Genomic DNA, 11,439 nt, shown 5'->3' with positions numbered 1-11,439 from the left:
TTATTGAGAATCCTTGATCTCTGCTAAAGCTAAAGGTGAAACGAAATCTCTTTAGTACCCAAGTACCTCTCCCTATTCGATCCTTCAAAAGCTGGTTATCTCCTCTCTGTCTTAGCCGAGCTAGCTTTATTTTATTCCCTTCGATCCCAGCTCGTGATAAAGATGATGTTAGCTTCGGCGAAGATTGACTTACCTATTCAAAATGAATTGGGATTCTCATTGCGGATTCAGAGGTAGCTCCGGCTTAGTTTCTTGTGTACCAGATAGAAGACAAGGACAAGATCCAAATCTTGTCCAAGCCCTGAAGGAGATCTTTCAGGTGGGCAGGGCACTCCACTCTAGTACTTTCCTACATAGAGCAATAGCTGTAGCAGTTACACTTATTCAGTAAAGGAAAAAGCAAGCAAAGTAGTCCGTCTATGCGATGATCCTGTACGATGTTCTAGATTGCATACATTGGAATGGAACTTATTGGAAAAGGTAAGACAGGAAAGTCGAAAGCGGTATCCGTTTGAAAAAAGTCTTATCCTGTATTTGACAGTATTCAAAGGGAGGAACTTCTCACTTATTGAGACTTTCCATTCTAGAGTTTTTATGTGTTTTCACACCCCTTCGAGACCCTGAAAAAAGATATGAACAAGAGGCTTCTAGAAAACTAGTCTTTTCTGAATTCTATTCAGCCAGTAAATTGGTGGCTAAAGATTCAATTTTTATTTTACTTAGATCTTTAAAATTTTAATTTCACAGTAAAAATTCTCCAAAACTAAAAAAAAAAACACTAAAAAATAAAAGAAAAAGACAGAAGGGGGAAAATGTGAAAAAAAAAAAAGATTTAACCTTAATTCGTAGCTAGAAATTTGATTCAATTTTTATTTTACAGCCTTTGAAATTTTGAATTTCACAGTAAAAATTCTCCAAATATGCAAAGAAGAGACAGAAGTTGGGAGAATTTTTTTTTTTTTGTGGCTAACCTTAAATCGTGGACGGGATACACAATTTATGTGCTGACTCAAAACTCGTGGACCCCGTCCACGATTTCACAACCCTATTTTTGTTCAAACCAACCCAATTTTTGTCAATAAATATTAAAATAACATTATTTTTTTTAAAAAAAAATCTTATTTATCTAACGAAAGTAAAAGGTTTATTATTTTTATTTATTTTTCTGGAAAAGAAAGTTTGTCATAGGTCAAAGTCAAACTTTCGCTTTAGTCTTCCCTGCCTCATCCTTTCCCCAAGGGCTGCCCAATGTGCCCATGAATCAGAATCAAGAAGCCATGGAAGATTACGGGACCTTGCCGGAAACTAGGGCTCCGTCCAGCTTATGCCCTAATACGGCGGCGCAGAGCTCATTCCCAGTGTCCCGGCAGAGAAGTTATCGGAAACATTGGAGGTTGAATTTTTGTTGTCCTAAACAAATAGCGCTACTCGTTGTATGCTTTTGATTGTTTTGTCTTTGTAGTGTAAAGTAGCAGGAATTGATTCAACATCTTTTTACGTTTGTTTGTTTGTGTGTGTTTGAATTATGTTCTAGGATGTACCGGTACAATCCTCTCAAAACCAGAGATTTATAGCTTTATTCACCCCCTTGTTTCTGTACTTTGTCTTTGTCGTGTAGGTTTGTAGGAGTTGTTTCTCCTTCTGCTTGTTTTAAATCTACTGGCATGTATCTTCTCAGAATATAATGGAGATTTAGCCACTCGTAAAGAGTCTAGTTACTTAGCTGTTTTGATAGTAACTATTACTTTATCAGTCCAAGACACAGAATATCTGCTTCACTCAACATGGGAATAAACATTTTGATTTAGTGGTTTTTGTTACAGCATAAACTATGTTGTTGGAGTGATCGAGTTTGAATGGAAAACATAGTTTCCTTTGAATGATATGAACTGCAAGTTGAACCAACTATGCTATTTAGTTGGTGCCTTGGTGGTTTTCTAATTTGTGCCTACAGGTTATTGTTTTGCTTGCAAAACTTGTTCCTGCTTTCCTATTGCATCAAATTTACTTGGTTCGAATTGCTCTATATTTATGTGTTGTCAATCCTAGTGTTTATGAGGGAACTTAATCTTAAGCTTCAATATAACTGCAGACCAGTATAATTTGGATCATGATTGCGTTTTTCATGGTTTTAAAATTATATTTGAATATGTGATTCATCATTTTAACTATGTTTCACTGAATAAATTATATCCTTGTATTGAGCTCGTACATTTATAGCTTGGAGCTGGGGCTCATGGGTGATTGATTTATAACCCTTCTTTATTGTTTACATGTGAGTTCCACTTTTGGTACGACAAAATTACATTCTCAATATTGATTCCCTATGCTTCAGGACTAACTTGATTGAGATTATGTTTCATTGATTAGCACCAGGCATTAGAACCATGGTTATTATGTTCCTTGACCATGTAGCTCTCCTTGCCGTCTGTATGCTGTGTTGGCAAGAATTAAAACTGACCTGACTACGTGAGAGTGCAGTTTAGCAAGAAGTCAACCCAATCGATCCACATTCCTGAGAAAGGAAAAAATGTGCAAGAGGAGAGAGTTACTCATTTGTACTGCAAAGACAGATTTTAGAACATTCATTCTCTAAAACCCTCATCCTGTATGTCTGTGTGTGCCTTTTAAACTAACATTTTAGTTATAAATTTCTTTTAGCTTGCAGATAGGAGGTTTGTACCATATATCTTTGTAGAGAACAGACTTGTTTATTTTGCGGTTTTGATGCAGAAGTTGCACGTTTTTACGATAGTGGAAGGTACTATAAACAACTATGGGAGACCAACCCGAAACATTTACTTAGATATGGCAACATTCTGTCAAACAATAGATATTGATACTATCAAGGTCAGTTCCCCTTTATCCGCATAATTAGATCCAACAAAAGGCAGGCTAACAATGTTATTGACTTATGTTTTTATAGCTTTAAGTAAATATATGTTTTATCTGTTGAGGTTTCGTTTCTCAATTATGTACCATTTTTATTTTTTATTAGGTACACAGAGTAATAGAAAAGTAAACCTTCTTCACTTATTGTTCTGTTGCCCTGCCTTTTGTTTGGGCGCACTTGAGGTACAATTCATACATATAGTTGAGGCGTTCAAGTGTAAAAAAGTTATGGTGCTCAACTTCGTTAGACGATAATAATCACAATATACTTTGCATCTTTGATTCCTTTTTTTTTAATAACTGTGTTTACTTAAAATCCTAATATAACAGCGAGAAAACAGGGATGACATGTCCACTTGCCAACTGCTTGATTGTACCTTGGAAACCTAATAAAAATTTTCATAATTTTTAGTAGTACAATGACATGTTTAGAAGTGATTCTTAAATAGTTAAAATCACTTGGAAAATGCTTTTCATCATTCAAAATTAATTTTATAGTATGAAAAATGTGTTTAAAATTGTAAAACTAAACATTGAAAATAATTTTGAATGATTAAAGATGTGTTCTAGAGTGAATTTAAACATGACAAAAATGATTTTAACCATTTTAAGATTACTCCCAAATATAAGTAGGTGAGGATAATTGATTTGAACTCATAACTTGTAAAACCTCCCCAGCTTCTGACTGTTGTGCCAATCTTTGATGGTTTATACTTGTCTATTTTGTATTTGTTAGCCTCTCACTAATATCGTTTTTTTGCATCTCTAAATCTGTGCTAAAAGAGTCATAATTGTTGTATCTTAACTGAAAGAGATGTTGGTTTCCTGAAAAGCAAAAAAGAGAGAGGGAAAGAAATAATCAGAATTGAGGGAAGTTTCTATCTATCGATATTGATAGCCATTACTTTCAATCATACGAATGATAAGTGTGAACTCTATGATTGACTTTGATGCAAACTTTACGTCTGATCTTGACATGATTTATTAATTTGATGGCTCATCTTCAGTTCAATCATTTGAGAGAATGAAAGAAGTTTGCTTGGTTGTGAGGATTCAAAGACGTGGGTCGATGCCAAATATTACATTCCTAGGAAGTTGACGTCCAACCAACCCCGGGGTCATTTAAGAGCATGACGGTACCGCTCTGGCTCCATCCCTTTTCATTGTTATCATCAGAAGCTTTATATGTGTGGCTGACAATGCTTTGTTTATCCTGGGCTTCAGTTTCCATCTTCTTTGTACTAGTTATGATTCTTGGTATTCAGTCTATGGATCATCTCCCTTGACAGATCATTCTTTACCTTGTTTGTTGTTCACTTTTATTCATTGATTTATTATGTCCTCCTTGTAAGAATAATGTTTAGAATGAAATCACCATGAATTGGCCTGACTAATGGGAAGAAAAAAACAATGAATTTGGAGGAAACACGTTTAAAATTCAAACAACCAATTGTTGAAGATCTCACATTGAAAAAAATCAAGAGACCTTCTACTCTTTATAAGATAGATGTTATATGCACGGTTCCTTTCCTTGTCAATTGATTTTGAGATGTAATACAGTGTCAAAGTCCATAAAGTCCAATAAAAATAAATTGGGATTGAGAATGGTGAACCTAAAAGAGATATCATCTCGAGAGACATGTTGAGGATCTCACATTTGAAAATCAAGGGACCTCACCTATTTTTGTGAAGGCTCCCTAGTTACACTCAATAAAATTTGTCAATGGGGCAAATATCTTTTTTTTTTTAAATTGATTTTTCTTTTGGTTGCTATTTAACAGAAAAAGGGGTGCATTGGGATGTCCATGTGGCCTAGGCTGCATTTTGTTAATGGCCACAATGTGTTTAGTTAAATTGAAATTGGACATTATAGATTTAATGGCTTACATTTTTTTTTAAACAATTATATATGTTTGTGAGTTCAATTTTTACTATTTGGGGCTCGATTTCTACAACAATTGTAAATTTGATAATCGAATTTTAACACGAAGTTTGAGGGCATACTTGAAAGTTTGATGGTGTAATTACAACGAACTCTATACTTCAAGGATAGTTTTACCATTTGCTCTAAAACAAATAATTGTGGCATTCATTTTGAAGGATAAACTTTTATTAACAAATGAATGAAAAATGTGCCAAACCTAAAATTTCATCCAGGGTAGGGTACTGACTTATAATTATATTCTTGAAAATTATTTTTGAAGTTCATTTCATTTAGAGGTTGTTTTAATTGACTTTTTAAGTATTTAAAAATACTTTTAAACGCCTAGAAAATCAATGCAAGCATGCTCGTACTTATACTCATCCTAAGTTCTTTTATGGTTGCATTTGGTGTAGGTTTCTCTTTGAAATTTTTTTTTTAACCATTTTAAAAGATGAACAACCCACCAACAGAAAGAAAGAGGAAAAAAGGGAAGAAAAAAAAACTCCGATATAGGTTAAAACGGAAAATGTTCAACTTTAATAGTATATACACTATTGAAGTTCCCATATTCATCTTGTAACTCTATCTTTCGACATTTTTCTATTTTTTACATTTATTGAGTAACTCTATCTTCCTTTCTATCTCTACCTTTCATATTTATCGAGTAACTTCGTCTTCCCCTCATAATCTACTTTTCACAATTATTGAGAAACTCCTTCCTACAATTATACACCCCAAACATAAATTTGCTAATTCTCACATATTAACTCTAGACTTGCAGTGAGCCAAATGCCTCCTTAGTATTTTAGAATAGGTGCATTTGGTAATTGAGTTTTCGAAATTTACTTTTTTAGTTCTTAAGTTTTTAAGAATAAGTTGAAAAGGTTCCTGAACTATTTTATTTCATTTAATATAATTGTATGAAATTTTGAATTACAAAAATATGCTTAAAAAATAATTTTAAACAGGAGAGGTAATTTTTTAAAAATAATAATTAAAAAAAATTATTGTAGGAACCTTTTAAATAATTTAAAATGCAGAGACTAAAAATATACATTTTGAAAGCTTAGGGACCAAACGAAGCTGTTTTTAAAAACTCGAGACTGAAAATATATATTTTGAAAATTCAATGACCAAACATATATATTCTTCAAAACTCGGGACTACAAAATAATGTTTCAAAAGAAAAATTAACCACCAAAATAGAGTAAAAAATAGAAGGCAAAATTGTTAGTTTTCAATTAAAAAAAAAAAAAAAAAGTAGAGTTGTTAATAGTAGGACTTTCTACATAAAAGTGCTTAAGAATATATATGTCTTGAACATTCCATTGTTTACAAAAAAGACCTATTTATCTCCATATTTTTATTAATATAAGTGCCTATTTATCATTAAGTCCTCATCCATTATTTTTATTGTATATCTCTCTCATCCATGAGTAGCCTAGATTTTTGTATATCAATGTATGAGGGTTTATCCCTTTTCCTTCTCCCATCCCCATCTTCTTATGCATCAAATTTCTCCCATTCCCTCCAACCAACTCCTCTCAATTTCCCATTTTCACTCTTCCACCAATCTCTCTCTTCTCCACCTTCATCTTCGCCCAATCTCTAGGGTTGTACATGACTTTTGTTGGATTAGGATGAGAATATTTTTTTGATTCAACCCGAACATTGGGGTTGGTTGGTTGACAACTCAAACAACCAAAATAAAGTTATCAACTCAATCGTTAAAATTCAGGATGGATTGGGTTGGGTTATCAGGTTATAACGTATTTATCTACAATTAAGGGTGTTCATAGTTCGGTTCGAGGCTCAAACCGAACCGAACCACAAATTTTAAAAAATGTATTTTTTGAAATCGAACTGAACCGTATATAAGCGGTTTGGATCAGTTCTGTTTCATGGTTTTTTTGTTGTTGTTGTTTTTTTTTAATTTTTTATGATTTTTCATATTTTCTAAATTATAATCGGTTCAGTTTGGTTCTGTTTCACGATTTTTTTTTTGTTTTTCTTTAAGTTTTGTTTTTATACCTTTTCATATTTTCTAAATTACATATATATTGTTTTTAATATATTTATTAAAAAAGCAGTTCGGTTTGATTTCAAATTTGATTACGAACCGAACCACAATAATTCGGTTTGAAAATATATTAAATCGAATCAAAGCACATTAATTCGATTTCGGTTCGTTTTAGTATTTGGTTCGATTTTAGCTGTTTCAAAGATCACCCCTTTCTACAATACATGACTAATAACTAAAATCTCATCAAATTCAGATATTAAATACCAAATATGTATGATATTTATTACAAACTTTAAACAAAGACAAACATCATAATAATTTTAAAAAGAAAAATAGTACAACTTTAAACAAAGATATATATATATATATATATACACGCACTAATATGTATAAAATTGAGTTTGGGTTGGGTTAACCTGAATTTCTTTAGCCAACTTGAGACCCAACCCAATCCAAGAACAAAATTGACCAAGGTTGGGTTTGGTAGTTCGGATTTTTCAGATTGTCGGATTTTTTAAACACTCCTACCAATGTTCGTTGTTGCTATGTCGAAGAAAGTTGCGGAAACTGGATGACGATGCAACCACTGCCATGGAGGAGAAAATGGAGTCAGATGAGCTGGCGAACAACGACAGGACTCAGATGAAGGCAGAGAAAACAGAGTTGTGGACGTGCGACGGCTGGCGCGACAGACAGTCGAACAACGAAAAATGGGGATGGGCGACGAAGCAAGGACTTCATTTTTTCTCTTCTATTTTTTAACCCTAAAAATACATGTGATATATATACACATTTATTTGATATAAATGATGATGATTTTTTTTAGACTACTTGTTTTATGCTATATACGGTTATAATTTTTTTTGTTTATTTGAAAATTAGTATGTGTGTATATAATATATAGTCTATTTGATATAAATGGTGATTTTTTTTAAAAAAAACTAGACTACTTGTTTTATGATATGTACTTGGCATTTGATATGCCCTTGAATATTGTATTGGAATTTTGCAAATGATCTAACCAATTTAAGAAATATATTGGTAAATATAGTTGTTATGTACTCAAATACAATTGGTTTCATGATAATCAGTTAGTTTTTCTAGCGAATTCATAGTTATTTTAAAATATACTTTAAAATATTGTATTGGATATTTACAAATTTCTTAACCAATATATAAAATATATTGGTAAGTATATTTGAAATGTACTCAAATAGATGGTTGTACTATTCGAAGTTTCGCAATTAATATGATTTTCTTTTCCATTTTCACATATGAGATTTTCTTTGTTTCTCTCAGTTGAGATTTTCTTTCTTTTTCTGGCAAATTCGTGGTTATTTTCAAATATGCCTTTAAACATTGTGTTAGATGTTTACAAATATTCTAACCGATATATGAAATATACTGACAATATATTATTAAATTTCATTCAAGTATTAAAAAATTCCAATAAATCACAACTTATGATAGCTCCCTAACAGTAGTACAAAATCCCACATTTCAGAGTCCATGAATTTTGTTTGTTTTTTTAACATAATTTAATCTAATTTGTAGTATATAACATGATGTATATATTTCCAAAACAACTAAATTTATATGGGTAGGTATGAAAAAATATGCGGAATATATAACTTAATAGAAATGAGACTAATTAATTCTATAATTGGATAGAGAAGATGAATATATATAACAAAATATGTGGAATATATACATCTGAAATAACATGGGAAATAGTTGAAATACTATTTTATATATTTGAAATAAGCCATATATATTCATAAACAGCGAGAAAACAAATTTTTGAAACAAAAACTCTAAAATAAAATTATATTATATGCATTTTCTCTCTCAAATTGAAAAAAGAAAAATATATATTAAATGTATTTTCTCTCTCCAATTGAAAATAGAAAAAAAAAATCATATTAAATACATTTTCTCTCTCCAACTTTAAAGGAGCTTGGCAAATAGGAAAATATGTATAAAAACGGATATAAATAATGGAAAAAGGATAAAATTGTCCAAAATTTACACTAAGAGATCATTTGGGGCGCTAAATTGAGATAGGATGCCTGGAGTTTATATGTCTGTGAAGTTTATATATCTGTATTTAGGGTGTAGAATTATTTAGTTTGAGTTCATAGGTTTGTGTTTGGAATGTAGAGTTCAGTTCATATGTTTGGGTATCTGATGCAGTTTTTTAACGTTAAATAATATGATTTTATGATTACTATTTTTGTTTTAAAATTTTTTTAATTCAATAATTCTAAAAACTTTTTTATTAAAAAATTCTACCTATCTTTGTTTGAATGTAATATAAATTACAATTTTTTTCTTTTAATTTTTAGAACTTTTCTTTCTCTCTTTCTTTCTTGCTTTTTTTCTTTTTTGGGCAATGAATAACAATTAACCCATCACATTTCTGGTAGAAAATATGGTTAAACAAAATGAGAAACTAAAGCGAAATCAAAACTTTCTAGCCAAATTTTCTCCATGAATTTTATTATCATCATCTTCTTCTTCCTATTGTTGCTCTATATTTTTAGTATGTCGTATATTTTTTTTTAATCAAATCCCCCCATCATCGTAACAAACAATGGAATGTCACCACATTTCTTCAACAGTTTCACTTTCATTTTCTCTAAATTTGGAGGATCATCAGAAAACAAATCTCTATTTTTCACCAATTCTTCCTGGAAAATGTTCAAAGAATTTTTTTTTTTTTAATTTTATGGTTTTTTTTTTTTTTTTTGTTATCTGTTACATACTTTTTAACTACATACATACTTTTCAACTAAATATTCTTAACACTCATTTAATATATGAATTCATTACGTATGAATATTGCACTTAATATAGACAAAATAGTAATTTTTTTTATATAATCAACAACCCTACAACATATTTTTGTTGGGATTGATGCCCTAAAGTCTCGTGTCCTGTAGTTTGTAAACAGTTTATACGAATGCTTGTGATGTATAATATATGGTATTTTACTTCACTTCTTGTTTTTGCTCAGTTGAATGTTTTATTTGCTTTACCACAAACCAATAAACCTAAAATCCCTGGTTATCTGGATGTAACTTAAGCACGTATATGGTGACATACAAGTGGATCATATCTTAAGAGATAACCAAAATGGTTTGTAGTATATGGATATAGGAGGGAAACCTTATTGTGGTAACACTACGGATGCAACCCGCTTTGTGGAATGGTCACAAGTGTTATGATTTGTCACAGATGGTTTGATCCCGATCATTCATGTAGGGGATATGAGAGCGAGGGCGTCCTATACAAAGAGTTTGTATAAGACCTGACCATGAAGTGTTAACGTCTCGTTATATAACACTGTTCATGACAGAGACTTCACTTCACTAGGATGACCATAAGTAACATGACCTCAATTCTGAGTGAGTTAGGAACTTCTGCTATTGAGGGCGGTCTTTTGATTTGCATGGATGCGAGTGGCCAGGCCGCCGACTCAAACCTACCACTTTGGGGATTCGTCTGATTTGAGAGCTGGGAACTCAGCTACACAAGATGGAATTCACTCCTTCCTCGATGTAGGGGCAAGTAGATAGATAGCTCCCTTAAGAGCTGATTCCAGGGCTTGAACGATGTGGCGCCACACACCTTCTCTTGGCCCAAGAGGTGTTCACACATAGTTGGACTATGTTAGAGAAATCAGTGGTACTTTAAGGAATAGGATGTAACTACAGGGGCAAAACGGTAAATTGGCCCAACTGTACTTACGAGCATCTGTGAAGGGTCATCGTACCCATGATTGGTTATATCCGATAGACACAGAAATATATCTGTGGTAAGAAGAGTTCAGCTGTTAGTCTTTAGTGAAATATCTGACAGTTAACGAATGGTGGATCTCGTGACTAAAGAGTTTAGTCAGCTATTCACGTACCATTGAAGTTTCGAGTCATAGGTCCATAAGGTCCCCCTGGTAGCTTGGATAAAGTTGAGAATCAGTTTTTGGGTCAGTTTGAAATGTTCAAATTGATAAGAGGGAGTTCGATTATATATGATATAATCGAACTCGTTAATTATATATGATATAATTGACTAAATGTATGAGATACATTATTTTAGAGGAAATTGGATATAAATATGATTTATATCAAGTAGAGGAGAAAACATTATAGTAGATATATGATATCAAACTATAGGTTAAGAATATAATATGATTATATTCATTATTTAATTAATTATGCAATTATGAGATAATTGGTCAAGTATTTCTCCGAAATCGTGCGAAAGTGGGAAGTTCGAATTCAGTTCTTGTAACTGAAGAATAAAATGAAAATTGTTTTCATTTTGCGAGACACGAAGAAAAATCGCTCAAGGTGTGAACCCATACAATTGCATAGCGTTGAGAACCTATATGATTGTGCCATCTTCCTAAACGATCGCACACCTGCACACTAAACGATCGTTCGCGATTTCTAAACGATCGCTTACTTTTTCTATACAATCGCTCAGCACGCTGAGTAGACCTAAACGATCGCCTACATTTGATAGACGATCGTGTAGTAAAATCTACACGATCATGTACCTTTTTCTAAATGACAAGCATCCGACTATACAATAGTCT

General features: G+C 32.1%; 1 long non-coding RNA gene across 4 annotated transcripts; it reads left to right on the top strand.

Annotated features, from left to right (window-relative positions):
• Positions 1–1,173: 1,173 nt before the first annotated feature.
• LOC120071245 lies at positions 1,174–4,335 on the top strand. 4 transcript variants are annotated; one of them, XR_005480193.1, is made up of 3 exons: positions 1,174–2,608; positions 2,734–2,850; positions 2,999–4,335. It is a non-coding gene; the product is annotated as an uncharacterized LOC120071245 (long non-coding RNA). The 4 variants fall into 4 exon arrangements; XR_005480194.1 differs by having other exon boundaries at positions 1,174–2,850; positions 2,999–3,075; positions 3,900–4,335; XR_005480195.1 differs by having other exon boundaries at positions 1,174–2,850; positions 3,900–4,335.
• Positions 4,336–11,439: the final 7,104 nt, after the last annotated feature.

This window comes from Benincasa hispida, chromosome 2 (assembly GCF_009727055.1).
Source record: "Benincasa hispida cultivar B227 chromosome 2, ASM972705v1, whole genome shotgun sequence".
Lineage (NCBI taxonomy): Eukaryota > Viridiplantae > Streptophyta > Magnoliopsida > Cucurbitales > Cucurbitaceae > Benincasa > Benincasa hispida.
The sequence above is the reverse complement of the archived record's forward strand: the minus strand, read 5'-3'. Positions and strand labels throughout refer to the sequence as shown.